Below are 23383 nucleotides of genomic sequence, written 5' to 3'. Positions count from 1 at the left end.
GTATATAACATAAGCTAACTATATAATAGTTACCAAAAATGTTAAAATACATGTATTACTGTTCATTTGATAAAATAATGTTTTACCATTCCACTATTGTGTATTTTTTCTTTAAAAATATTTTTTTCTTTAAAATAGCACCAAACTTTAAGGATGCGGCCTATAGTTGAGCCCAAATTGTATATATACATATATGCAGCAGTGTGGTGGCAGCTGGTGGTAGCAATCCAAGGAGCTGGATCAGCGGGACTGCTTTGTTTTTTAATGGTATTCGCTGGTTATGCGCTGAATTCTTGCTTTATTTTATATATTTATTGGTCATTATTATGCTAGCAGCATCCGTGGAATCTGAATTTGTGTGCCTTTTATGCTTTTTAGGTTGTGAACTACTCTATTTTTGTATATTTTTTTGTGCTGAGTATATTTGCAGGTTCTGACCAAACCTTAGGGTTGAGCAGCCCCTCGTGCCACATGGGTGCCTCATTAATGGTTTCCAGAGAAGGTTTTAAATTGTTTGAGTCTTTTTTGGGTTAAAACGGGATCCGTTTCATTGTTTCAGCTCCTTGGTATGCAATATAGACATTAAAAATGAAATAGGACTCACCAAACTTGGAAAACTTTGATGTAGTGGTGAGCTAAGCAATATATGGCCATATAGTGTGACGGAATCCCCAATATTTATGCCGTAGATGTTTTTTTTTTATTGTATTCACTAGTTATGGGCTGAATTCTTGTTTTCTTATATTTCAAAACTCTAGCTCCAACAAACAGGATGCAGGGCTGGCTAAATTCTCTGTTGTTACAGTAATCAATTTATACTTCAGTTTAACCTCTTCCTTTCATTACACTGCCGTAACAAATTTTAATGGTTGACAGCGGATATACTAAAAACTTCTGGCTCAGTCAAAAATATACAATGCTTAAACAGCTTCCCTTATGGTGCCTGCCATGGAGAATCTCAAATACTAGCTTGCATATGCCATTAGAGAGGGAAACCCCCCATTAGCATAGTATATTGAGTAAAGCTTTAGTGTATATGTAAACTTACAGCAGCCGCCTTAACGTCTGTTCTCTGCATTCCTCCCCATTATGTTATCTCTCCCATATTGTTAAGGTCTTGACTACTGTTGATTGATTTAGGCATTTTGTGTGAGGAGAATGGAGAGATCTTTAGGACGTGTAATTGATTAGGTAATGAGAATTCTTCCCCAAAGAATACAGATCTCAGCTTCTGTGAGTTGGATGTTTTATGATAAATACCTCCAAAACAACTACACAAGCTATATGTCATATTAATATATTAATTTAGTTGTAGTAGGAACCACGAGGCTATCCGCTCTTCTAAAATTGCCCTTGTAATAAACAGGGTAAGCCATTAAAGTAATGCCATCTTCAGGAGCTTTAGGAGGTTTCAAGACGGTCCCTGAAGACAGTTTGTACCTTACAGCATCAATATTCATTAGGTGTAAAACCATATGTTATGCAGCAGGAGACCCTGCCAGTAGACTCGTTGTCAAAAAGCCAGATTTAATAACGCACTGTAAAGCAAACATTGTGATGATAAATGTAAAATGACAGGCTAATTAGGAGAAGCTTCATTATCTTATTTTCTCTATAATAGCGTTTGTGGACCTTACCAACTCCCAAACTATCTTATATTATTTTTTAGCATTTTTTTATACCATAAAGTTATTAGGCAAGATTATCAAGAAATACTCATTTAGTTAAAACATTTAGACAAAAATCAAATGGATACGTTTAAAACAGGACATTGTTGCTTTTACAGTATTCAAGGGTCGGCGTTATTATATAGTTATAATTCACATCCACATTTGTGGACGACAGGCCTGCTTTTCAACTGCATACATTAATTGTACTTCACAGATAATCACCAAAGACTTATGACATATGGACACAATATTCCCTTTATTAAATGACTGACAGTATAATAACCAAGAAAAATGTTATTACGCCAGCAAATTATTTTTTCACATGATGCGGCATAGACTAAACTTACCAATCTGTATGAAAACAGGCAAAAGAAACATCAGCTGCATTAATGTACCAAAACTATTCAGCAAAATAAGATTTTGTTGCTGTTGTTTTTACTAAGCGTTATTATTTTTGTACACGTATGTAGCCAGTACTCTCTTTAAGCAATCACTGTAATAGATGATTGAGTATGATGGAGGTATTAGTCTCACAGCAGCAGGAGATCAGAATGTTGCCTGCGCTTGACATATTACAATACATTTAAAAACACTCTCAGTATAGTAAAACAATTTATTGCATGCATTCTTCTGTGGTGTTGATACATATGTAAGCCATGAAAAGTCAGCATGGCGGGAGCTGAAATTGTTTTTATGGGACTGCTAACTTACCCAACAGGTGCTCCAAATCGCACGCACTAGTTAGCACAGCACCTCCCAGACAGAAAAACAAAATCTTCCTGCAAGAAAACCTTAAACATTTCTTGCATAATGATTTTGTGTTAATTTTAGCTAATTTCTTATTTATTCATGTTTAATAGTTCCTCACTTCATAATTGAAGCAGGGCATAGATGATTGACTGGCATCTTCCCATAATCAAGTACATGTGAACATCGGTATATCTGTTGGCATAGCAAGGTAGGCAGGACCAACATCACACAACTACAAGACGTTCTGCATCACCAGCAAACCCATCGCATTAGTGACATGTTATCCATTAGGCAAACTAGGCACCTATCTTGAGGGTCCCTGAACTCAGGAAGCCCCTGGCACTTGAGTAGACAATCCAATGGTGGCAGATGGGAGGTAAATCCTGTACTTGTCCGCTCCCACCATATTCCAGATATCACACAGGTAAGTGTGTGTATATTTTTTGGGAGGCCCAAAAGTCTTGGGACTTAAACTCCCAGAGAGTCTTGGTTTCATGGTTTTCCAGGGTCCTGCTCCATTGGTGGTATGCTATAGGCCTAATAGGAGTTGAAGGCAGTTGCATGATTGAATACATGCACATCCCTTACAAATTACATTACTAATTGTTCTTCTTTCACAAGATAACCCTACACATTTCTATGCCCATAAAGCACAACTCAAAACTCCAGTTATTGTTTGTCATAACCCCAGAGGTACATCCCGGTACAACACCATGAAACGTGTGCATTACTTGTATTTAAAATCCACAGAAGAAGCAGACAGGATCTAGAATGTAGGCTCTGTTACATTAATCGATTTATACTTCAGTTTTGTCTCTTAATTTCAGTACACTGTCATGACCAACCTTATTACTTGACTAGAAATTACTTTTTTCATGCAGTGTGGCCCCAGGGGGACCTAACGCTACTTTTTATTTATGTGGGTGAGGCAGTATGTATGTAAGGAGAATGTCTGGAAACAATTAGCTTAGAGCTAAATATGAATTTATTCAGCTGAATACAATATAAAAATAAGCAGCAAATGAAAACAAAGCTTGCGTAGGTCCCATATGGAGTTGGATGAACTTCTTTTGTGTGCGAGCTGCAATTCTGTTTACACTTCAGATCATTCAGGCTTTTAATCTGCTACTGAGAACCTTCCATTGACCGATACTTCTGATAAAGCACTACATCAGACTATAGGGACCAAGAAGCCCATCAAACTCAAACCCACATAAATATGTATATATACTGTATATATATATATTAAAATTTCCTTCTCTCCTATATATTTTCACAAGAAAAATGAATTCTTTATATCAAGAGTCTAAGACAAGACCAAGGACTACATCAGGACAATTGGCATGCTAAATGGGTCAAATGGTTCTTATTAGACTTGTGCATTCGTATTCGGGCAAACATGAAGACGAACACAAAGGGTGCGTTTTCGTTGTTCAGTCCGAATACTGAAGAACCGAACATGGCGGAGGCAAAACATTCACAAAGACAAAGACGCACAACACGATGAATGTTTGCCTTCATCTTCGTAAACTAACCTGGTCCCTTCCTCCTCTAGCCTACCTTGTCTATGCAGCATCACAGGGGTTAACGGGAGCAGGAATCCGTAGGATCACGCAAGGAGTTAAAGGTCCGTGCGAATGACTCTATTGGTAGCCGGCAGGGGGCTCGTCTAGAATCAACCAATGCCCTTCATCGGTTGATGCTAGAAGAGCTCCCTGCCGGCAACCAACAGTGTTGCTCATATGGACTTTTAAAATCCTGGCGCCAAAGCTGCTGCATATTGTTACCGTGCATGAAGAATGTACACGAATATTCGACCGAACCAAACACAGAAATAGGCGAATATTCGTGAAATACGAAGATATTCCCCCCACGAAGATGAACACGAAGACGAACATGAAGAGTTGGCCGGCGCCCAAGTCTAGTTCTTATCTGCTGTCCACATCTATGTTTTTATATATATATATATATATATATATATATATATATATATATAATCTTAAAAGCGTATACTAGTTACCCCTATGTTTTAGGAGTAGTTAAAATAACTAGATATAAGGCCTCACTGGTGTTGCATATCCACTGCTATGTCATAGATATGACTGTATAGGAATTCAGCTTCACAAGCAACGTATTATAATATGGGTCATATTATTCCATTTGTATATTACCTGCATCATGTATAGTGCACAGTTGGCACACATTTAATATCAATATTTATCTAACCAATATTATACACTGCAGCATAGTTACACTGTAAATCAGACATATAGATGACAGTATAGTGATAAACAACATTATTATCTATATATATATATATCATTACAAGGTTTAATCACACTCAAATGGTTCACTGCAGTTTCCATATTTATACAGATAACCTATCGCATACCTCATAACTATAAGTATGTATACAATCAATTGCACCACATATGGTATAGCTGCTATTGCCATTAAAGTAATAAGAATTGTAAACTACAGCAGAGCTCTCAGAAACTAAATTACACTTGGTATGGGGGATACAGTTTAAAAAGTCCAAATTGTACTCTCGGACTGTCTGCGGTTATTTATCTATCTATGTATTTATACTGTCTTTATACGGGTAATAATTAGCCTTGCACTATACATTGTTCCACCAGTTTGGTATTGACCTAAGACATTTTTTATCATAAAAACGGCCATAAGTGAATGTGTTACATTGTATATATATATATAACCGAGAACCATTCCAAAGAAAAATGCTTTTAATATTTATTATTTTAAATAATACAGCCTCTCCTGCACTTAACAAAGTCCAGTCAATGGACTAGGATTAAAAATGTAATTAATAATGCTGTGAATGCTACTCCATAATGAATGCAATCTACAAATATTAATTTGACTTCTTCTTTGTGTAAGTTCATGTGGCATATGATCGGAGTGTTAAATGTCTTTAGAAGAGCCATAGACACTTCAGAGGACAGATCTTGCATGTTAACCTTTGCCACTGAAATTATGTGGTCAGTGGACTATGACCTATTGATTTAAACAAACAGTTGCTGCTTAGGATAATAGATCATATTGCTATGTCAGCTGCAATTGTTTATTGTGTTCCTTTCTGTACATTTCTAAGAGATGACGGCAAATGCTAGGAACCAGACAATTAAATATAGGAGAGGAGGAATTGACAACCTTAAGAGACGTGTATTAATATTATTAATCTGCATTTATTAAACGTAGGTAGATTTACCTACGCTCCAGAATCCCAGTGTAAGTATGTACTCAAGTACTAACGTGGATCGCATTATATACAAAGGTTCTTCGTTCAAACAATAGCAGTGGTGCTGGAAGGGATACATGAAGTATATATAAAGGTATGATAGATCCACTTTAAGTGATTCTCTATGTACAGGAGATAAAATTAGACACATTTACATTGAACAAAAGTTTTTTCTATCTATGTACGGTATTAGCATGCGAAAATGGACTCTACAATATGCATTAGAAGAAAACGTGTCCCTTAATACCCAACACAGCTTCCCATTTCTTCTTTCACAAATACTGTAACAATTTGGGTTCCAGCTCTGTTGGGTATTCTGGTTGGTGACCAAAAGCCTGAACCAAGACAGCATCCCATAAAATCATTTGACAATATTTATTCTGCATATTTAATGTATTCATTAACCATATTAATAGATGTATATGCTACTCAGAGTGTTAAAACCAAAAGCCATAGTCTAATACTAGAGCGTTGAAGGCTTACATTTAATGTAAGGAAGTTCTACTTTACTGAGAGGAGGGGTAATAAGTGGAAGAGCCTCTCAGCAGAAATGGTAGAAGTAAACACAGTAAGGTGGTTATACATGCATGTGATGGCATATGGCTATTGTGAATGTAAGGTGAGACCAATGACTGGTGCTTATTCTATGTTTGGGTATGTAAAGAGGGACTTCATTATATGAAGTTTATATATATATATTGTGACAAACCCTGTAGCACAAGGGTCATAAACATCACAGTTAGGGGTCTTAAGCACAGTCCTCTAGGGCAATCAGAGTCAGGAACAACAGTTTGTAGCAAAACAGTCCTTTATTTTTAATCGCTCAAACCCCAAAACCAAATCATAAAAACAAAACCTAGCTCCCAATTGGAGCCCTCTCTAACTGAACTATGCTGGTCCAGACTGACCAGCCTAATCACCCACTACCTCAACCTCCCAGTCAGACCCAGCTACGCCAGGCTCTGGAAAACCACCCCCGACAGCACACAAAATGTCCAGGCAGGTATTGCCTCACTTGGCTCAGGGATTGTCTTCTTCAGGGCCTCTCCTTGCCCTGGGAGCTCAGGGAAACTTCCTCTTCCTCCAACAGTCTCTCTGAGTATCAGATTCCAGGGGTTTTTAATGCCCAGCACCTGTGCCTGATGCCGGCCTCATAGAAATCCCGGACTGGATCCTGCAGACTTCTAGCCTCCTGGAAAAGCCGGCATGGAATTTCCACAGAATGGGGGAATGGAACATTGGCCCACCCTGCTCTCCAATTACTCCACCCCAGGGACCCATATATATAATCTGCATAGCAGCTGTACCCAGATGCCATGCCAATCAACTCCCTGGGGTTCACAGTCTCACAATATATATATCCACAATAAATATACACTCATGGTATATGCAATATATTATATATCTGAATACTCCACTGATCCTGCCATTGTATGGAATATTTAGCAATAGCCTGAAACCCTGATTTTGGTCTATTTGTAACTTTACATACACATACATACACACATACACATACGCAGAAATGTATTGTATCATCTTGGACAACTTCCCAACATTGACTTAATTTACTTAAAATTCAGGTCGGCATGTTCCAACAGCTCAATATAAAATCATATGGAAAAAATATATTTTCATATAAACATTTGGTACCATTTTGTGAATGCTGTACAAAGCAGTGGCATTAGGAGAATATGTAATGTAATTCATAGATCCTAGCTTTTGTTGGAAGTCTGATTAGAGGCTGGATCAAGGGTCAAGCCTTTACTGACTCCGTGACCCACTGAATTTATGACTGAGACATTTGGAAGAAGAACACAATATTTTATTGATCGTATAAGCACTTTGGGGTTCTTTCAATAAAGACAGAGTTGGCAGGACATTAGGCGGGGAGTTGTGGTTTTAACTATTCATTATGAAAGAACAATATTAGCAAGTTTTTATAGCACGCAAGGCTTAAATGGGCCTGTATAAAGCACCATTAACTATGACAAACTCTCACTGATTTAACTATACATTATACAGGGCCAGTCAAACTCTTCTTCCAGTGGATGAACACTTGGACCATGACAATGTTGAAGCGTGGGAGTTGAAACCACAACTCTTTAGTCCACTCTCGCTTTAGTGAATAGACCCCACATGCAATACCCAGAATGAGGACCTCATTGGAGGCAAAATACATTTTTGGTCCCAATGAGCATATGCCACTCCGAAATAGGGACGCTTAGGAGGTATTAAGCTTGCGCAATATCTTTTTGTCATTCATAAATGTCAGTATGGGAAAACATCCGTTCAAGGGACATCCTTGTTTAGTTCTTATCATATAGTTTTATTTCAGTAACTTTTCAATATACTCTATTTAGATTTTTTGTATTATCTATAGCTTCCATTGGTGTCCTTAAGAAGGGGCTAAACGCAAAACGTTAGGGAAATTAAATAGTCCAAAGAAAAATTATTAATTAATGGCCACAATCCAGATCCTTTCACATTTTGTTACATAACTATATAGTTACCTATTGTCTAATTTTACTGTAGTTATGTTATTTAGAAGAAACAAAAATATTATATTTAAAGTTTCACTTTTTAAGGTAAAAAGGCTTTAAATTTCATAAATACTCTAGGATTTATTTTTTTTAAATACGAAAAAATGGGGCTCACCACAAACCAACGTAAAATAATAATTTGTCAAAAAGAAGATTAACAGCATTAAGTCCATTTCTATGAATAACAATAGAAATCACTAAATATATCATATACCACCGGAGAAACCGCTAATGTATTTCTTAGGCCTTATTTAGCACTTTTTTTTACATGAAGCATACCGCTCTAGTAATATAATCTGAGTGATTCCAGCTTCCTTAGTTGGTGTTGGTCGTATTTCAAGGGCATGAATGTATTTTTTCAGTCTGACTAATAAGCCACACATAGTAATTTAACCAAAACACACTTGCAAACATACTCCACAAAACGTTCTTATCATGGTTTACACAGTAGGGTAAAGATACTTAAAACGGAAACGATACCTTTTCTTATACTTGTTTTAAACGGATACGTCCCCTAAGGTGTTGCTATTTGTAGTGTCAACAAACTCACAGCTCACGAGAAGGAAAGTCAAAGTATAAAGAAAATAATGTGCGTAAAGGACCACACACCAGATTCAAGATGGAGCAGCTCTACGTACACAGAATATACCCGTTAATCTCGTTAAAAATATAACTCAATGTTTCTGTTGACTCAAACGTGTTGGTGGTTCGTCTATCTGTAAACATACATGTATTTAGTCTATGTATACAACTCCAATATATATATATATATATATATATATATTTGTGGTAGGGGTAAAACGTGTGAAATGCCCAGTGGGTCCGAATAGATGCCTAGACCCCGTAAATGCCCCCTTAGGTAAGTAGGAAAGGGGCCTACCTCATGGAAAGGAGAAGAAAGAGGGATAGGAAAGAGAGAATAATATGTATACTTTCCCGTAATTAAATAAGCACGAGAAACGGGGTATTACTTATAATTCATTCCTTTGAAACGTGTAACATGTGTTTATATGTGTATTTTTTATCACAGTGAAACTGTATGAATATTTATGTGTATATTTATTATTATGTATGAGTCTATTTTTGTAGTGAAGAGTGAAGTGAGGGTGGGGGCGGACGGGAAAAACGCAAACGTAATGCCCTTACATATATATAATTATACTAGTCAAGTTAACAACAAGAATGAGCACCCTACTTTCAGGAAATATAGGCAAGCAAAATGGGAAAATCATCAACCTGGTTTGGTTAGAGCAAGAGAGAAAATGGGTTTTGGTGGAAGGGTGAAGGGTAGAGGAAGTAGCCTTAAAGAGGTGTGGAAATCTAGGGGAGAGGTATAAGTAGTCCAGGGTGACCCTTATTATGCGTTGGTCCACAACATGTGATAATTATGTTTATCATGGCAAAATGGCCAACTGACATGCTTCAAGCAGCCAATCACGGAGATGGCATGGAGCTGCAGCTTCTCCCTAAGGTAACCATATATTTTTTTTCAGGTTTGAAGAATACATATCACAGTACTTACAAAGTACATTCTTATGCATCCATTGCTCAGTCGGGGCCTCTGTGACACTGAAGGGTTCCTTTATAGTACCTTTGATGAAAATCATGACAGGTTATTTATTATTTCTATTGTTCTGCAAGACTCCCAAAACTGTATGCTGAAAAACATTTGCTCTGAAGGAAATGTTGTCCAGTACCTAGTGTGTAATACTATGTGACAGAAAACAGCATGTACAATATTACATAATATACTCTGAATTAAGATGTCCCGTTCGAAATGTTCAGAAAGTCGTATTGTTTATGTCCTCGCAAGTTTACCATCGTCCAAAAAAACCAGAAACATCTGTTCAAGACTGCAATAGTTTATTGGCTCAGTCCTGTAATGATTACGTTTGGCCATCAACAATATAATTCTTTTAAAATAAACATTTCTTTATTGCCGGTAACAGTAAGCAATGTTTTTCGCAAGGCACGGGAAACATTCTTATATACTGTCAAGACACTTGACATACATTAACCTTTTAATTACCACAGGATAACACCAAAGAGTCAAGAAATCAAAAATTAGTAAGAGTATTTTTTTGTACTACGTCCTTTAATAATAAGAAAAACATAAAAACGTAAGACCTCAGAGACAACATTTAAAACGTAATGGCAGAAAAATACCCTTTCGTGCAGCTGCAGAATTAATAAAAACGGCAATTTATGAACGTGTCAGGATTTGTTGTTTTTTTTTTACAGGAAGGAACTCCAGTAATTTTAAGCTACATATGGGAAAAATAACCATCTGACAACATTTTCATTTATTGTCAAATGCATCCTTAATCATGGTCGGCAATTGGAACAATGGAATGCTTAAGTAGTTTTCTACCTTTGTTTTTAAAATATATACATAGTGAATGGCTTCTTGCCATAACAAAAGAAAAAAGAGTTTTGCCAGATTTCAGAAAAAAAAAATCCATTTATGGATAGCATTAGTACCAGAATTCTGGCTTCTGCAGCCCTGTACATTTTCAGGTACCTAGGTGAAAAAAGTACTGGGATGGATAACGTCTCTCCCATATCGTGGTGATTTTTATACCCCCTATTAGAGCCCTGCGCGGGACTGCTTTTTTAATCCCGCTCCCTCCCGCCCGCTCCCGCTGTTTTTAATCCCGCTCCCGCCCGCTCCCGCAATGTGGGTGTTCCACTCCCGCCCGCTCCCGCCACATTTGTGGCCAATCCCGCCCGCTCCCGCCACATTTGTGGCCAATCACGCCTGCCTCCTTACCTGATTTCCCGCGCAGTCCTGCAAGTTGTTCCCTCACAGCGTCTCTTCTCTTGCTCCGTCCAGGAACAAGGCGGAGTCACAGGAAGTGACATCACATCACGTGACTCCGCCTTGTTCCTGGGCGGAGCAAGATAGGAGACACTGTTATGGAGCAGCGAGAAGGCAGCCTTGCGGGACTGCGCGGGATTACCGGGACCCGCAGGTACAGTGCCTGACCGCCGGCTCCCGCCCGCAGCCCCAGCAAGACCGCCAGCGCGCGCAAGTTTTTTGGCGGGTCCTGCCTCCCAATGCAGTCCTCTACCCCCTATCATCCTTAGCACAGAATAAGGTTGCAAGTGGGCTACTGGTGGGCCCTATACCCGCCAGGATACGTTATTACCTCCCCATGCCGCTGAACATAGGGGAGACAGAGGGGTCACTTACTGAATGTCTTTAGCTAGCAGGCAATAAATGTTTTTTAATTTGTTAAGCCTTTTTTGTTTCATTTAAAATAGGACGGGAACTTGATTCCAACTTAATTCCAATTTCAATCCACAATCAAATGCATCACATGAACTAGTCTTGAGGTCTAGTTATAGTTTATGCAAGTGCAAATGTCAAGCGACAATAGTGAATATGCAAGTTGGAGTTTAGTCTAATTGACATGCATTTGCATTTTAGTGAATAGGTCTTTCCGTGGGTGAATAATAATAATGTATTTTAATTTCGAATATGTTTTCTGAAGAAGATTATAATTATGATTATTTTTTTGTGAGGAATAATAGCTTTAACTGATATTAAGAACATGTAATAAAGATCCTAACGGTGATGCCAGAAACGTGTAAAAAGGGACTACATTTTTGTGACTATATTTTTAATACATTTTGTTTTAATTGTTTTATATTGCACTACAGTAGCCTACTATTATTGAGGCGCCCAGAAGAAGCAGACCTCACAACCCACGATACACAAACCTATATTGCCTTTTATACAGGGCCAGCCCTACAATGGAGCCGACTGGGGCAATTGCCCCAGGCGGCACTTCAGAAGGGGCGGAACTTTGCCGCCCCAAGCGGTTTTTTTTTTGTTTTTTTTTTAAGCGGAGGAGAGAGGGGCACCGAGTGCTTTTCGCTTACCCGCTCGGCGCCCCTCTCTCTCTTCTCTGCGGCGAGTTTCCCTGTTCGGTCTCTGTGCCGGCTTGTGATGCAGAGCGCCGGAAGTGACGTGAATTTCCGGCGCTCAGCATTACAAGCCGGCACCGTGGCAGCACAGGGAGACTCGCCGCAGGACTGTTTAAGGGTAAGTACAGGTGTGGGGGGGGTAGATAATGCCGCCCCCCCCCGGCGGGGGGCGGCATTTTAAACTTCGCCCCAGGCGGCGTTAAGTCCTCGGCCGGCCCTGCTTTTATAGGTTTGTGCATTGTGGGTTGTTGGGTCTTTGAATGTAATGAAGATAAGCATTAATCTGAATGACTATGGAGTAATGAGTATTTTGTATTATTGTTCTATTTTTTGCTATATGATAATTTTACTTGCTGTTTATATCATAGAAAAACAGCTACTGTCAGAACTTGGTGGGCTTGCATGCCAGACCCATCAGTATGTGTAGCACAGGGTCTTTGTTGCATTGTCCTTGTCAACTATAAGGACTCAGACCATGACTCTAGGAGCTGACAAAGGCTCCAGCTTGCAGTTGTTTTCCTTAGCTTGCCAAACTTAAAAACCTATGGCCTATAATGAGACATCAGTGTGAAACAGCACTGGTAACAATGGACAAGAGTTGCCTGGTGGTTACACTGTTAGTGCTGGACCCTCAGTCATCAGTCTTCTGAATTACAATTAGAAGAGTGGGACCTGGTAAGTTTTAATAGCAATAAAACCGTAAAGTTATTAAAACAGAAAGCTGTAGAGTTATACGCCAGCCATATTGAAAAGTGTTGGAAAGTAACTTTCCTCTTCTCGAGAACTCTTGCCTGATATGTAAGGTTTTCATCAACATTATCTGCATAAATAGCATTTTTCACTATTTTGTCCTGGGACACACTAGAGTAGGGCTCAAGTTAGGATAATATCTGACAGGGCTTACGTTACTGTAATATCAATGCCAGTGTCCCCCCTTAAACTCATTTGCAGATAGTGGGGATCATGGGCCGGTTAGGGAGACCCTTGACTGGCCAAAGATGGTTAAAAATCAGTAGATTGCAGCACAAGTTGGCTATTTGGCTTATCCACTTGCCACGTCCCCCAACACAAGTGTCCTCCTTTGGACTCCTGAAATGTTGGGGGTATGCTATTGTAACTTTGCTCATTATGTGATCAAAGGAATGTCTTGAATGTCTTAAAGTTTAGAACTCAAAAATATTGATTTAATTTTTCCCTAAGAATAAGTTGGCTTGTATTAAATAAAACAAGTGGCCGGCATTATTTAGATTCTGCTGTTGTATTTGAGTTTCATTTTTTTCTTTTCATATGGTACATTTTGAATCATGACAGCCATAACCTACACAAACAAATAAAACAACCTAGCTGGCTAAATGCAATAAACATATTTTATTTAATTACACAAAAAGGAAATTCAATTAACATTCTTCGGAAAAAATAAAGCTTTAAAAAATTCAGTGGCTTACTGCTTTAGAAGTGCGGAGAGTTTACATACAATAGATACAGCCCCTTAATATTGTTGATTTACCTTGTAATTTAGTATTGTTACCTGGATGAACTAGAATTTTGAGCTTCATTAGTAGGTAAAAAGTGTATTATTAGTTAAGAAATGCTTAATATTAAGTTTTCTAAACATGTAAAAAATCAAAAATATTATTATTATTATCCAGACATTTAGCCAATCCCACTTCCTTTACTACTTATCACCATCTAAGGATAACCCTGCCCCACACATGGCTAGCCCAGTTGTTAAACTTTGCCCATGCATGACCAGCGCGTCACCTATGTACAGCTAGCCCCACTCCCATAATGCCATTCCCCAGTTGAGGGAGAGCTCTGGGTAGCCTGCCTTGGGACATTCCCAGGTATATTCATAACCGCTTCTCCGGGTCACCACCTGAAAACTCCAGATCACGGAAGCGGCTCCTCCCTCCCTCCCCATTTCCCAGTTCAACAACTGTGTGTCCCTCGACATCAGCGAGAACACCTACTGAAGTCAACAGGACTTCCTACCCACGTACCGCAAGGGAGGACTCTGGGAAGCCGAAGCCATAAAGTTCCCAGGCATGCTCATAACATTTACGTCCAAGTTTCCTTGCATACGTTTCTTTGCACGGATGCTTACAAGGCGTTAACTTATCACAGCAATTCCAATGATAGTGTTGTCCTTACTAAACTACAATTATAAAAGTAGTTCTTATGAAGTTAATTTAACATTATTTTAATACAATACTGAAATACAGAACAAAGAGTTAAGACAAATCATGTAAAGGCTTCTCTGATGTCCTTCACAAGGAGTACTTGATTCTCACTCAGACAATAGAATGAGCAACAACGGTAGATGATTAATTCCTCTGGATCTCCGAGCCTGGTATGTCCTTGGATCTTTCCCGGTGTGTGTCCTCTACAACCAACTCTATTATATGTCATCTCTTGTCATCTTCTGTGCTATAAACACTGAAATAAGGGCAAACTGGAGACGTTGGTGAGAGCCAACCTTGCAAAGGACCTCCAAAGTTAAGAGCACATTTATGAAAACGAAAACAAAAACTAAAGCCATCTTTTCCAAACTGAACCCATTTCACAATAGATGCCTTTTTTCAAATGTACATTTTTTTTTATTTCTGTTATAAAGACGTGTAATAAGTCACAAAATTAATTGAAAACACAATGATTTAAATGCTATGTCATTTAACTTGAACAACAATATTATATATTGTTCTGTTGATTAATACGGATTATGGAAAATATATAGAACTGTTGTAGGGCGATATCTTTTTTCGTATAGATTTTATATCAAATTCAGCACTTATTTATGTATATGGCAACAAAGACAGTATTTACATTTTTTTTAGCTACATATAAACATATATATTTGAATAAACGCACAATATTTAACTCACTTTCATAAGTATAACCATTACTTAACAACTGCTCAGATCCTGGGAAATTGAACATTTAAAAAAAATGTAATCTCCTCTGGAAAAGACCCAGTTTAATGTATGAAATAAGCATGATTTATCCGCCATAATTAATTGACTGTGAAGGAACTTACCTAGTCAAACACCTTACGCAATTCCCTGCTGATTTGCATTACCTCCCTCCTGTGAATAGAGCAAAATATTACTGTGAAGTGGCTAACTGGGGAGCCCTGAATGGGAAGTAAAAGAAAGGATTAGAATGAAAAAGCATGAATAATACGGTGTTGAGTAGTCTTTGGGGGCACATTAATGTTATTATAAACTTTGCCAGCGGGTGCATTGTTTATGCATTCTTAAGATTCACGGCATGATACCCGGCAAACAAATGCATTAGAATTTAAAGAACAAGCGAGCAGTAAAATTGACAAAAATATTGCAAATATTACACTAGTGTCAAAATTTCAGAGTAAAAATGTGGCACTTTTGGCATACTATTGTAATATTGCATTCAAAAATAATATATTTTTAATCAGTGGGCATAGCTAGTTCCATGAGCATGTTTACTAAATTCTTCTAATTCTATAAAATATATATTTTTAATTAGTAGGCATTGCTAGTTCTATTTGCATGCTTGATCGAAGCACTATACATTAGACACTTTTAGTTGCTGAGAAATGTACACAACGTTCAAAAAACGCAGGACAAAAACCCAAGTGGAAACTGGGTCTTTTCCAGAGGAGATTACATTTTTTTTTAAATGTTCAATTTCCCAGGATCTGAGCAGTTGTTAAGTAATGGTTATACTTATGAAAGTGAGTTAAATATTGGCTGGTGGTGTCTAGCTGCTGCTGGTTATTCCTTTCCATACTGTTTTTTTCCATTTCTTTCAATTTTTCCATCACTCCCTGGCACAGGCTTATATTAAACGTTTTATGATCATTAATGATCATTTCTCTTTAAACTGTCTCAGGTATACACCGATCAGCCATAACATTATGACCACTGAAAGGTTAAGTGAATATCACTGATAATCTTGTTATCATGGCACCTGTCAGTGGGGGGTAATATATTATGCAGCAAGTGAACATTTCGTCCTCAAAGTTGATTTGTAAGAAGCAGGGAAAAAAGGGAAGCGTAAGGATCCGAGAGACTTTGACAAGGGCTTAATTGTGATGGCGAGACAACTGGGTCAGAGCATCTCCAAAACTGCAGCTCTTATATGGTGTTCCCAGTCTGCAGTGGTCAGCACCTATCAAAAGTGATCCAAGGAAGGAAAAGGGGTGAACCAGATTACTTTTTCAAATAGTAAGAAAAGTGAGTGGCAGCTGAAAGAGTGCCAAAAATGGGTTGTAATTGTACCAACATGGACAAAATGAATCAATGAATGGATAACAATTATTCAAAGCATTCTCATAATTTAATCATGCATGCAATAGTCATAATGATATCCTAAATCTAAGACAAAACCAAGGACAAAGTAAAATTTGAAGTTTTTACAGCAGGAGAAAATTGGCAGACTCCGTAAGCCAAATGCTTCATACCTTTTATATCTTTTATTATGTAATAACGATTACAGATGGCCTGGGAAGAATGAATTGGGAGGCACAAGCCAACATTCCTGATTGTGAAGGACTGTCCCAATGGTGTAGAAACCATGGTGGGGGAGCATTTACCACTTACAGGAGTGCAACACAATTCTATTTCATTCTCTCTTCCATGGTGGTCAGGTGGAGCGTTAGCATGGACATCTCATCATATTCCGACATTCCATCCAAGGTAGTCATGGACGCCTTAAGGTAGTCACGGATCCGAACCCGCAATGGCGCTGCCAATCACCTCCCCTCTGCCTGTAAGTACAGCCAAAAAAGTTTAGAGGTCAGTCAGTGATTTTTAAAGGCACTGTTCAACATGGCACACTGAATTCAATACATTTGTAGCTAAATGTAACATCAGAAACAACTTCTTCCATCCTTTATACATAAATTTAAAACTCTCCCACCAATATCAGTTTCCCTTCTAATTGCACTTGCACATCACTTAGGTAGGAGGCATTGCACCTGCATATGAAGTACTTACATTTTGAAATTTCTGGAAATTCTGCCAAAATTTTTCTTGAATTTCTATCATTTCCACGAAAATTAGTTAAGCTCTTTTTTTTTTTATGTCTAGAAAACATCTGCTTTTAGTGATAGCAGCTGTGACAGTCTAACAGTAAACTAAGCTCTTCAAAATACACTTGTACAAAGGGTCCTTTGACGAGAATGATAAATGACCAAAATTATCCTACAGCGTTTAAGTACCTAATTCTGACCTAACTAGCAATGAGCTGTACACTTTTGCACCTGTCATATTGTGCAAATCGCTATTATTTGTTTTTCAAGTATCCTTTTAGTTTCATTTTTCACCATTAAACTGTAAAATACATACAAGCATAGCAAACATGTAGAACAATATGCTCCATTTTAATTGGATGTCAAACGATCATTACAAGCCGACTTGTTACATTATGCTAATCTCAATAATTGGGGTGAATAGAATGATATGTTCCACCGAGACTGGACCGCAATTATGTTTAGCGGGGATGTTGCTACTTTAAATTACAATAAGGATGAAGAAAGTGACGGACATCTAGATTAAAGTTTCAATATATGGAAAAATAGGGGTAAAGTCGGGTTCACAATTTGGGTTAAGCCATTTGTATTTAAATTCATAGGTAGCTGAGAATGAATGGTTGGGTTATTCAACTCTAGTTGAATTAAACATGAGGTGTCAAAATGAAAATGAGTTGCAAATTGCAAAGATCGGTCCTTGAATTCAAGCTTTAACCTCTGACCTGTGTAATTCCATATTATTTGTGTCTTCTCAAAATAGAATATTTTGTATAATATATTCCATTTGAATTCACCTATTATCTTTTAATTGCATGTAGATTTTTTCCCTGAAACTATCAGTGAAGGTACAAGAAACGTAATATTGGTATATTATGGCAAAGATAAAAAATACTGTTCAATTACTTTTTTGCATATTTTACTGATTAATAACATGAAAGATAATGTGGTACTTTTTATTTGTAGCTTGCTCATCTTCACAAATGTCTGATTTTTTTTTAATATACTCCTACTTAAATAAAAGCCTTTGCTTGGTATAATTTTTTAACAAATGCTATGAATTCTGATTTTGTTGTTGTTGCATTTAGTCAGGAAAGAAAGGACCTCTGAGGTTGTAGGCACTTAGGTGACTCTGCATGATGTTCTAAGGATCAACTGGCCCTTTAAAAGTTATCATAAAATTGTAAAGACACTGGGGCTTTACTCACTAGATAATGAATTGGTAGGTGACTTGAAGGTGAAAGGACTGTCTAAAGAATTTATTTTATTTTGTTTGAGGAAGTCCACCAAAACATGTATCAACCTAATACAGGTACTTCTTTTGACTGATATACACTATATTAAACTAGCTTAAAATAGTTTTTTGTTTGGGTGTTTAAATTTCACCATTCCCAGAATAACTGAAATTATCTGTTTTTTTTTCATTTAGGAGTTCATATCCAGGTACTTTCTTTAATTTTTTCACCATTTATGTCAGCATCAATGGTAGATAGATATAAATTAAACCTTTGTTTTCAGCAACATCCCCAGTCAACAAAACATTTTGTAGTGATTACAGGCCTTTCATGTCTTCTTTTATCCTGATTCTTCAGGGTTTTCACCACTCTCAGCAAAATGGCAGACTGTTGGAACTAATGTTAGTCGACTTTTAGCACGCCAACTCTGGGGTTATCTCTCTCTCCGAGATATCACATTGACACCAGGTTGTGCTTTGTGGGTTCTAGCAGTAGCGCACCTAGCGGCGGGCGGGGGGGGCGGTCCGCACCGGGTACCGCTCATGAGGGGGGTGCCAACTTACCGGCACCCGGCACCCCTCCAGAGACGGACAGTAATGTCCGCCGCTGGAGGAGCAGGCTCGCAAGGGAGTGATATTGGAGGTCTTTAACAGACCTCCAGCTCTCTTGAGTGATTTTAAGCCGGTTCAAGGATCTCCCTTGAACCCGGCTTAAAATCACTGAAGGGAGCCGGTGGTCTGAAAACCTGCTGCTGTGCGCCTGGGTTTGTTATCAGATCCCGGCGCACAACACTGAAGCCGCGCCCACCGCCGTCCGTGCCCTCTGAACCGGAAGAAGACAGAAGAACTGAAGAAGAGGAGCGAAGAGGAGGAAAAGAAGCTGTAAGGAGAAAAGAGAAAAGGTAGGAAAGCATTCAGTGAGAGTGACAGTGAGAGTGGATTGGTATATGTGTGGATTGGTATATGTGTGGCTTGGTAAGTGTGGCTTGGTAAGTGTGTGAGAGTGATGGGTGTTATGCTGCACCATTTCCAATGTATTTTTCTATTATATAATTATGCTCTAAAGTACAGAGGCCTTGCACCCCCACCGCATGACTCCTTAAAGGTAAGTGAACTACAAAGAGGGAGAGGGTAGATAGGTAGGAGGGGTAGATAGGGAGCAGGGAGTGAGACGGGGGATAGGGGGTAGATAGGGAGAAGGGAGTGAGAAGGGGTAGATAGGGCAGAAGGGAGTGAGACGGGTTAGATAGGGCAATCATACTCCTATCATGCCAAGTCTGCGAGTACATCCTGGAATCTGGGTATGCCTGGGCATGATAGGAATGTGATTGCTGTTAACAATCATATATATATATATATATATATATATATATATATTAATATGGTGTGGGGGGGTCATATTCGGTTTCGGCCAGGTAAATGCTGCATTTTCGGTTTCAGTCCAGAATTTGTTTTGGTTCATCCCTACTACTAATGAAGTGGTAGGCCTACACCACATCAGTGTTTGCCTCCGTATATAGTGGTAGGTGTTATGCTGTACAACCGTCAATGTCTGCCTCAGTATGTAGTGATAGGTGTTATGCTGTACCACCGTCAATTTCTGCCTCAGTATATAGTGATAACAGTAATGCTGTACCACCTTCAGTGTCTGCGCCGGTATATAACGATAGAAGCTATGCAGTTTTAAAGTGTGTGTGTGTGGGGGGGTGCCACATACAGGATCCGCCCCAGGTGCCAAATACTCTAGGTACGCCCCTGAGTTCTAGTATCATATTAATGAAGGCATACAAACAAATCATTTTATATTTAGCTTTACTTGTTGCAGACCTCCAAGAAAAACTAACCTGAACTTGTCCAGTCACATGACTCATTGAGCATCCAGGCAATACTGAGCATGCCCAGCTTTTTAAAGCAACTTAGCCACATTAGTACAATACTTATTATACACATATGATTACAATCATATTTCTTTTTCTCTCTCTAATTATTGAAACAACCATTCCTCTCTCTCTGTATGTTTCCTCTACTCTCCTCTTTAATTCGTCTTCAGTCCTTTTTCCCCTTCTTTTCTCTTTCATCTTCCTCAACCCTCTTCTTCCTCTTCTTTAAACAGTATCTGGCATTCCCTTGGCACCCCATCCCACACAATACTGTCTGGTAGAATCTCAGCACTCACACCTCCCACAACACAATCTGGCAGCCCCTCAGCACCCCACTCTCCACAACACTCTCTCATGGATCAGTATCTGGGAGCCTCTTCCCCACTGCACACAACACTATCTGACAGTCCTTCCCTCTCACACAGCACTATTCAGCACACCATCTTCTTACACAACACCAAACCGTGTCAGTGTGTGAATTCTCAGTCACATTGTGTATTACAAACGGCCAAGGTCTCGTCATATATATTAAAGCCCAACCCAGTGGAAATGACAATTCCTGCTCTATCAAGGCTTTTACATGCATAGAGGCTCATTTGCATTCCATCACCCAGAAACCCTTGCTACAACAGAATTGCAATGTGTGTCAAGTGAAAATAGGGATGTACTGTTTTTTAAGTTCTTTTGGTCATTTTGGTCTGTCCAGATGTCTGGAGTGAGTTATGTTTAACAGCTGCATTATATTCCTTGTCCAAAAAAAGAAATAACACAGTTATAAATAATGTGCAATAACAGTAAATGAGAGGAAATGGTGAATTTGAAAAATGTGCTGGTTTTTAACGCAATGACATTAAAGACTAGTGTGGTTATCTACTCAAAGATGCGCAGTAAGACAAGAGGCTTTGATTTTAAATAGAACCAAAGAGGTGAAAAGGTTAGTCCTGGCTTTGCTCCAGTTTGGGAGGGTGAATCTGCTTTGTATCCCTTTTCAGGTGGCTTAATAACACTGCAGGATAATGAATCATTGAGGGACAGGGGATGTGAGCTATAAGATATTGATGTAGATTTAAAAGAGGTGAAAGGGTGTAAACCCCAGTGCAAATCTTTATGTTATTACATGGAGAGGTTTAGAAAACCTATTCTGGTCATAATTCTGTGGCTTTAGAAATGCAGTTTGACACCACTACTGCTAGTGCTCACATTTAAGTAAGTTATCCACAGCAAATTATAAGTATGAAAACAGTAAAAAAGCATATAAAAGACAAGAATTAGTCATAGTGTTATACAATTAAATACATTTGATACACAAATAAATAAACCAAATTAATAACCATAAAATATTGTGTTATCCTTTAAATCTGTCATGTTACTGTTTATAACTTAAAGCAAACAAATGCTGATTTTATGGGAATTTCTACATTGTAACCTTGTTTGTTGCCTTTTGTTCTATGCTATGCACTACTTATTCTGTCCTGTTTACCCATTGTACACCACTTTGGAATATGATGGTGATATATATAAAGAATATAAAAAAAATAAATAGGAAATGATGATGAAGATCACTACAAACCAACTTTGAGAGATATGAGAGATATGCCAGAGAAGATGCATAGTAGCAAAAAGAGGGAGGTGGTTCTGCCGCTTTACAGATCTCTGGTCAGACCTCACCTAGGGTATTGTGTGCAGTTCTGGAGACCCCATCTCCAGAAGGATATTGAAAGATGAGAAATGTTAGAACAAGAAGCTGTAGTCTTAAACTGGATGGTCATTGGTTTAGATTTAATTTAAGGACATTTTACTTTACTGAGAGGGCAGTATGTAAATTAAACAGCATCCCATAAAAAGTAGGCTAATACAGTGGGCAGACAAAATGGGCCAAATGGTTGTATTTATTTGCAAATTCCATGTTTTTGTCCCCTGTCCATGTGAAATTGCAATCCTCCCATGTATTATGATGGAAAAATGTTAGATAAAAAATACAAGATGTTTTATCTCAGTTAATTAATATAGGCCGGGGCATCTGTGGTTGATATCTACAGCCTTGAATTGATGGTAGAGCCTTTGGCATCTTGTGTTCAGCTGGCATCTGTATTGGGGGTTTAAGCCAAAAATACCATTAAATTGATTTAAGAGAAAAACGATACATTACATCAGAGTTTGTCAGTGTTGAAATATGTTCCGTTATCCGAACATACAGATTGTGACAAACTGTGAGGTTTTTGCAGACATCATTAGCAAACCACAGTCTTCTACTGTAAAAATAACCTACAGACCACGTTCAGCACTCAAAATAAACAAAAGTCCTTGCTGTTTCCTGAGTTCTAACTAAATTTGGTTATCTACCTGTCATTGGGTGGCTAACCCACTTGCCAACAAATTACTATAGTGTAACCATCTTGACAGCTGCCGCAGACCAGTTCTTCTGGCTTGGGAAGTAAATCAAACTCAACCTAATCAGCCTGAAAATGTATACCTTGCCTCTACCCAAAGTAAAGTGTAATTAGCTCCCATATGGGACCTCCATAGGCGAGTGGAAATTGTGATATGGATGTAAAAGCAGCTCCATTAATTCTTCTGGAGTGGAAGCTTACCTCGATATCCAAAAAGTCCACTCAATGTTCCAATAGAAAGGTTTCCAAGCCTAAGTCCAGCACATCTCTGCCCAGCACATATCTTACCCTTGGTCAATTTAACTTTGAAGGCACGCATGTATGTTATCATGATAGATCTTACATAAGTGCCTGTCCTCTATTTCAACCTATCCTGGGGTGGGGAGTCTGGATGTTCTCCTTATCAGTCTATATTAATGAGGTACCAGTTGAGATAGGGGCATTTTTATCTATGCGGCAAGACAGATTTCATTTATTTCCTTAACTTTGCATCAATAAATGCCTTCATTCCAACCAAAGGGTACAAACAAGAGCATTGAACAGAATTGTTGAGTTCTCCAGTTTGCTTAGCAGCTAGCGTTGCAAAATATAATATTCTTATTGAGATAAACCAAGGTAATTGTAATAAGCAAATGCTTGGCACAACAACATCGCCCCTGACCTACAGACATGTAGGAGAATGCAGGTTTGTGATTTTGACGACGTTAGAAAATCTGGAAACT

The sequence above is a fragment of the Sceloporus occidentalis genome, unplaced genomic scaffold, assembly GCF_023333645.1.
Source record: "Sceloporus occidentalis isolate IW3139 unplaced genomic scaffold, rSceOcc1.0.p SCAF_81, whole genome shotgun sequence".
NCBI classification, from domain to species: Eukaryota; Metazoa; Chordata; class Lepidosauria; order Squamata; family Phrynosomatidae; genus Sceloporus; species Sceloporus occidentalis.
The sequence above is the reverse complement of the archived record's forward strand: the minus strand, read 5'-3'. Positions refer to the sequence as shown.